Source organism: Engystomops pustulosus, chromosome 7 (assembly GCF_040894005.1).
Source record: "Engystomops pustulosus chromosome 7, aEngPut4.maternal, whole genome shotgun sequence".
Lineage (NCBI taxonomy): Eukaryota > Metazoa > Chordata > Amphibia > Anura > Leptodactylidae > Engystomops > Engystomops pustulosus.
Window position 1 is genome coordinate 36,488,431 of NC_092417.1, and position 7,278 is coordinate 36,495,708.

At 46.5% G+C, this 7,278-nt stretch overlaps 1 long non-coding RNA gene across 2 annotated transcripts in view; it reads left to right on the top strand.

Annotated features, from left to right (window-relative positions):
* Positions 1-6,963, top strand: part of LOC140069585 (uncharacterized) — a 63,758-nt gene extending 56,795 nt beyond the window's left edge. For both annotated transcript variants that reach the window (XR_011848817.1, XR_011848818.1), the window contains exon 3: positions 669-6,963. This is a non-coding gene — a long non-coding RNA (uncharacterized lncRNA). The remainder of the gene's footprint in view (positions 1-668) is intronic.
* The last annotated feature ends 315 nt before the right edge of the window (positions 6,964-7,278 follow it).

Here is a 7,278-nt window from a genome sequence, read left to right on the forward strand (position 1 = left end):
TGCCTGCAGATAGGAAACTATGTACAATGTGCATAATGCTAGCTGCAGATAGGACAATGTGCACAATGTGATTAGCTTCTCCTGCTCTATAACAAACTGCTTTCTATATACAAATAGTACTATATGCTCAATATGATATGTTGACTTAAAAAAATTCCCAATTAATGGCTAAAATTGGCCCTAGAGTAGTTTTCTCAGAGATATTTTAATTATTGATCCTCTGAACAGTCCCCACACCTTAGCTTCCCTCTTCTGCCACGAATTATTTATCTGCAACAGGGTTTACCTAACTTGACTTAGTCTTGACCAGCTTTGTTCTGCCGCCATTCGCCAAACACCTGACATATTTGTATACCCAGGTGTCCATTTATTAGAATGAATTGTTATCTACTTTGTGCTATGCACCTGCTCTATAACAGCCATAACATAAATCATCTTTGCGCTTCCAAGGTGGAGTATTCCAACAATAAAGTCAACTGCAGCTACAAAAAAAAGGGCTTGAACTGAGACTTGAACCAATAAGTTTAATTTTCTTGTTTGAAGGTCTGGGAAGGTTATCCAAGTTCTAAAAGAAATCTATGATCCAAATCTGAGATATGTAGTAGCGCCGCAATTTTCGGCTAAATTTGCACAAGAACGTATCATTAACCATGATGTTTTATTTGCAGAACCTTCCCGAGCTACCACCCACCAGCTGCCAGAGAGGAGGCAGGAATTTGTGAACCGTATCATAGGTCAAGTACCATCTGGTGAGCAGCTTGTAGGACATTTCTCCATTATGGTCTTTCTCCGAACCAACGGACGTTGAAGCTGATGCATAATACATGAAAAAAAATGACCCTTAATTTGCAAATCACTTCAAAGTTGTATTTTTGGATGGTGACTTCATACTGGCTCATTAAAGGGACATAAACTGGTAGGCGTTAATCCACTTGATAAAGTACTGGTAGTGGTTTAAAATGTTGTTTTCTGCTGACAGGTTCCCTTTAAGTTATGGCAAAGCAATTTGCCTTCTACCCTAGGAACCTGCATTTCATTAATATTAATATGAGCTCTGATTGGTTGCTATAAGCAATGGCCATTCGTAGTATATGACAGCTTATGTGTGAGTTAATATGATTCATTGAGACACTTAGCGAACATTGTTGTATAGGCATTAGATCATCTGATACTCCAGTCACATCCAGAGCTGCAGTCTTATCCTTGCCACTATATCATGTCTGATACTCCAGTCACACCCAGATCTGCAGTCTTATCCTTGGGATTAAATCATCTCTGATACTCCAGTCACATCCAGAGCTACAGTCTTATCTTTGCCATGCACTTAGACAACATTGTAGTGCCATTAGATCATCTCTGATATTCCACTCACATCCAGTGCCGCAATAATTTACCTATAGTTACATATTTTCTGATTCCAGTCACATCTAAATGGAATCATCTAATGGAGTATAAATCTGATGTAATATCATGCAGACCTGCAATTTCAAATCTGCAAGTACTTCTTTAATTCTCTCCCATGTTTTAAGAGATAAGAAGAAGACATTGACAATACCAGAAATACATTGAGTACTGACATAAGGGCAGAGAAGAAGGAGAGGGGGTGCTATCAGCACCTATGGGTGTCAAACACAGAGATGACCACCCGCTGCAGGGGATGTGGACAGTAACACCCCTCCCCAGGGCAGCAGACATATTGCTGGAATAATTTTGGGGTGGGTCGTGACTTGTGGACACCTGGTGGATTTCGCAGCACGCCACTGCAGGGCTGCCATTTAATGATCCCAATCATTATAGCTCCTCTATCAGGGGAAACAGGACCAGGGGAAAGTAGTGTGCACATGAGCAGATACAGGAGCTCTGTAGAAAGGCATGTTGGTCCCTCTTGTACATACACAAATTATGAGATATTACAAAATCTAGTAGACTCACTGCTCTTTTAGTAATTAATACGTGTCTATGAGAAATGAAGAATCACCTCTCCTCTAGGTGTAGTGGATGCCCCCGTGTATGATGATGGTAGAACCACATCACCTCTAGGTGTAGAGGATGCCCCCTGTCTATGGTGTTGGTAGAACCACCTCTCCTCTAGGTGTAGAGGGTGCCCCCTGTCTATGGTGATGGTAGAACCACCTCTCCTGTAGGTGTAGAAGATTCCCCCTGTCTATGGTGATGGTAGAACCTCCTCTCCTCTAGGTGTAGTGGATGCCCCCCGTGTATGATGATGGTAGAACCACTTCACCTCTAGGTGTAGAGGATGCCCCCTGTCTATGGTGATGGTAGAACCACCTCTCCTCTAGGTGTAGAGGATGCCCCCTGTCTATGGTGATGGTAGAACCACCTCTCCTCTAGGTGTAGAAGATTCCCCCTCTCTATGATGATGATAAAACCACCTCTCCTCTAGGTGTAGAGGATGTTCCCTGTCTATGGTGATGGTAGAACCACCTCTCCTCTAGGTGTAGTGGATGCCCCCTGTCTATGGTGTTGGTAGAACCACCTCTCCTCTAGGTGTAGAAGATTCCCCCTGTCTATGGTGATGGTAGAACCTCCTCTCCTCTAGGTGTAGAGGATGCCCCCTGTCTATGGTGATGGTAGAACCACCTCTCCTCTAGGTGTAGAAGATTCCCCCTCTCTATGATGATGATAAAACCACCTCTCCTCTAGGTGTAGAGGATGTTCCCTGTCTATGCTGATGTTAGAACCACCTCTCCTCTAGGTGTAGAGGATGCCCCCTGTCTAAGGTGATGGTAGAACCGGCTCTCCTCTAGACAAAAAAGGATGACCCCTGTCTAAGGTGATGGTAGAACTGCCTCCCCTTTAGTTGTTGAGGATCCCCCTGTCTATGGTGATGGTAGAACAACCTCTCCTCTAGGTGTAGAGGACGCCCTCTGCATATGGTGAGGGTAGAACCACCTCTCCTCTAGTCATAGACGATGCCCCCTGTCTATATTGATGGTAGAACCACTTTCTGTCTAGGTGTAGAGGATGCCCACTGTCTAAGGTGATGGTAGAACCGCCTCCCCTTTAGTTGTTGAGGATGCCCCATGTCTATGGTGATGGTAGATCCGCCTCTCCTCTAGGTGTAGGGAATGCCCCCTGTCTATGGGGATGGTAGAACCTCCTCTCCTCTAGGAGTAGAGGAGGCCCCCTTTCTATGGTGATGGTAGAGCTGCCTCTCCTCTAGGTGTAGAGGATGCCTCCTATCTATGGTGATGGTAGAACCGCCGCTCCTCTAGGTGTAGAGGATGCCCCCTGTATATGGTGATGGTAGAATCGCCTCTCCTCTAGGTGTAGGGAATGCCCCCTGTCTATGGTGATGGTAGAACCACCTCTCCTCTATGTGTAGAGGATGCCTCCTGTCTATGGTTATGGTAGTGTCATCTCTCCTCTAGGTGTAGAGAATGCCCCCTGTCTATGGTGATGGTAGAACCTTCTCTCCTTTAGGTGTAGAGGATGCCCCCTTTCTATAGTGATGGTAGTGCCATCTCTCCTCTAGGTGTAGAGGATGCCCCCTGTCCATGGTGATGGTAGAACCACCTCTCCTCTAGGTGTAGAGGATGCCCCATGTCTATGGTGATGGTAGATCTTCCTCTCCTCTAGGTGTAGAGGATGCCCCTGTCTATGGTGATGGTAGAACCGCCTCTCCTCTAGGTGTAGAGGATGCCTCCTGTCTATGATGATGGTAGAACCACCTTTCCTCTAGGTGTAGAGGATGCCCCCTGTCTATGTTGATGGTAGAACCACCTTTCCTCTAGGTGTAGAGGATGCCCCCTGTCTATGGTGATGGTAGAACCACCTCTCCTCTAGGTCTAGAGGATGCCCCCTGTCTATGGTGATGGTAGAACCACCTCTCCTCTAGGTGTAGAAGATTCCCCCTCTCTATGATGATGATAAAACCACCTCTCCTCTAGGTGTAGAGGATGCCCCCTGTCTATGGTGATGGTAGAACCTCCTCTCCTCTAGGTGTAGAGGATGTACCCTGTCTATGGTGATGGTAGAATCGCCTCTCCTCTAGGTGTAGAGGATGCCCCCTGTCTATGATGATGTTAGAATCGCCTCTCCTCTAGGTGTAGAGGATGCCCCCTGTCTATGGTGATGGTAGAACCGCCGCTCCTCTAGGTGTAGAGGATGCCCCCTGTATATGGTGATGGTAGAATCGCCTCTCCTCTAGGTGTAGGGAATGCCCCCTGTCTATGGTGATGGTAGAACCACCTCTCCTCTATGTGTAGAGGATGCCTCCTGTCTATGGTTATGGTAGTGTCATCTCTCCTCTAGGTGTAGAGAATGCCCCCTGTCTATGGTGATGGTAGAACCTTCTCTCCTTTAGGTGTAGAGGATGCCCCCTTTCTATAGTGATGGTAGTGCCATCTCTCCTCTAGGTGTAGAGGATGCCCCCTGTCCATGGTGATGGTAGAACCACCTCTCCTCTAGGTGTAGAGGATGCCCCATGTCTATGGTGATGGTAGATCTTCCTCTCCTCTAGGTGTAGAGGATGCCCCTGTCTATGGTGATGGTAGAACCGCCTCTCCTCTAGGTGTAGAGGATGCCTCCTGTCTATGATGATGGTAGAACCACCTTTCCTCTAGGTGTAGAGGATGCCCCCTGTCTATGTTGATGGTAGAACCACCTTTCCTCTAGGTGTAGAGGATGCCCCCTGTCTATGGTGATGGTAGAACCACCTCTCCTCTAGGTCTAGAGGATGCCCCCTGTCTATGGTGATGGTAGAACCACCTCTCCTCTAGGTGTAGAAGATTCCCCCTCTCTATGATGATGATAAAACCACCTCTCCTCTAGGTGTAGAGGATGCCCCCTGTCTATGGTGATGGTAGAACCTCCTCTCCTCTAGGTGTAGAGGATGTACCCTGTCTATGGTGATGGTAGAATCGCCTCTCCTCTAGGTGTAGAGGATGCCCCCTGTCTATGATGATGTTAGAATCGCCTCTCCTCTAGGTGTAGAGGATGCCCCCTGTCTATGGTGATGGTAGAACCTCCTCTCCTCTAGGTGTAGAGGATGTCCCCTGTCTATAGTGATGGTAGAACCTCCTCTCCTCTAGGTGTAGAGCAGTGGTTCTCAACCTGTGGGTCGGGACCCCAGCGGGGGTCGAACGACCAAAACCGGGGGTCGCCTAAAGCCATCAGAGCCGCAATTTTACTGTGTTTTTACTGCGAGTTGCATGGTTTGGGGTCACCACAGCATGAGGAACTGTATTGCGGGGTCACAGCATTAGAAAGGTTGAGAACCACTGGTGTAGAGGATGCCCCCTGTCTATGGTGATGGTAGAACCTCCTCTCCTCTAGGTGTAGAGGATGTACCCTGTCTATGGTGATGGTAGAATCGCCTCTCCTCTAGGTGTAGAGGATGCCCCCTGTCTATGATGATGTTAGAATCGCCTCTCCTCTAGGTGTAAAGGATGCCCCCTGTCTATGGTGATGGTAGAACCTCCTCTCCTCTAGGTGTAGAGGATGTCCCCTGTCTATAGTGATGGTAGAACCTCCTCTCCTCTAGGTGTAGAGGATGCCCCCTGTCTATGGTGATGGTAGAACCGCCTCTCCTCTAGGTGTAGAGGATGCCCCCTGTCTATGGTGATGGTAGAACCTCTTCTCCTCTAGGTGTAGAGGATGCCCCCTGTCTATGGTGATGTTAGAGCCGCCTCTCCTCTAGGTGTATAGGATGCCCCCTGTCTATGGTGATGGTAGAACCACCTCTCCTCTAGGTGTAGTGGATGCCCCCTGTCTATGGTGATGGTAGAACCGCTTCTCCTCTAGGTGTAGAGGATGCCCCCTGTCTATGGTGATGGTAGAACTGCCTCTCCTCTAGGTGTAGAGGATGCCCCCTGTCTATGGTGATGGTAGAACCTCTTCTCCTCTAGGTGTAGAGGATGTCCCCTGTCTATGGTGATGGTAGAACCTCCTCTCCTCTAGGTGTAGAGGATGTACCCTGTCTATGGTGATGGTAGAATCTCCTCTCCTCTAGGTGTAGAGGATGTACCCTGTCTATGGTGATGGTAGAATCTCCTCTCCTCTAGGTGTATAGGATGCTCCCTGTCTATTGCAATGGTAGAATCACCTCTCCTTTAGGTGTAGAGGATGCCCCCTGTCTATGGTGATGGTAGAATCGCCTCTCCTCTAGGTGTATAGGATGCTCCCTGTCTATTGCGATGGTAGAATCACCTCTCCTTTAGGTGTAGAGGATGCCCCCTGTCTATGGTGATGGTAGAATCACCTCTCCTTTAGGTGTAGAGGATGCACCCTTTTCCTGGCCACAGGGCTAGGTATAAAGAGATTAATGGAAGATCCCTGCACTACCAAGATATTTATAGATTATAATAAGGCCTCCTCTTAGCCGTTTTCTTTTAAGATATATAACCACAAGTTTAGTAATCTATCATTGTATACTAGTCCCCCCATTCCACTAATAATATTGGCTGCTCTCCTCTGTTGTCTGCATGTGTGACGATTTTGAAATCAGTCCCAAGCAATCCTGTTCAAAAGCTTTTGGAGATGTCAACAGCTGCCATTTTGGAGAGAGGAACGAAGGTAGAGGGAGGCAAAGTGGGCGGACTGCCCACGTCTGCTAGTTCTTGAGGTTCTTCAAGGATAAGAACCCATTAAGTACTCTAGTCTATGGCAATATAATGTAATACATGGATAGCAGTACTGTGTAAGAAAATACAATGTGGATACTGCATATTATATGGAAACCATATGAAACATGGCAGGTCGGGAACATTTACTGCGCATATTGCAGGGAGCCTAAAGCTCTATAAGAACCAGCATTGGCCTAATGTGGAAATATAATTAGTGAACTGAAACTGATGTGCAAAGCAATTTCATTTTTCATTGACCTCCTGCTAGTGTTTGGGTTACACTGGACGTGACACGTAGAGATCTATACTACCTTCTTCTGACCATTACATTTTAACCTTGTATTATGGTTTGTAAAGTAAAAAATGTGTGACTTGTGCTGCTGTAATAAAATTCTTTCTCTTTTACCGCATCTGCATAATCATGTTTTTGTCTGTTCCTCATTTCTTCGGAAGTTCTCTAAATGTGATAGACTTAGTAAGTGATAGGGTAACTTACTGTATAAGGGGGATTACCATTGTCCTACAGCACATTACTACTAATCCATTAAGGCTTCTATATATCTATATCAAACCTAAACCTTTTGGTATTTTCTTGACATATAGTGACTTTGTTAATAAAGACGCATTTCCATGATATATTGCATTATGAAGAGTTAACATGACATGACTTTGTTCTCTTCGTCAAGAACGC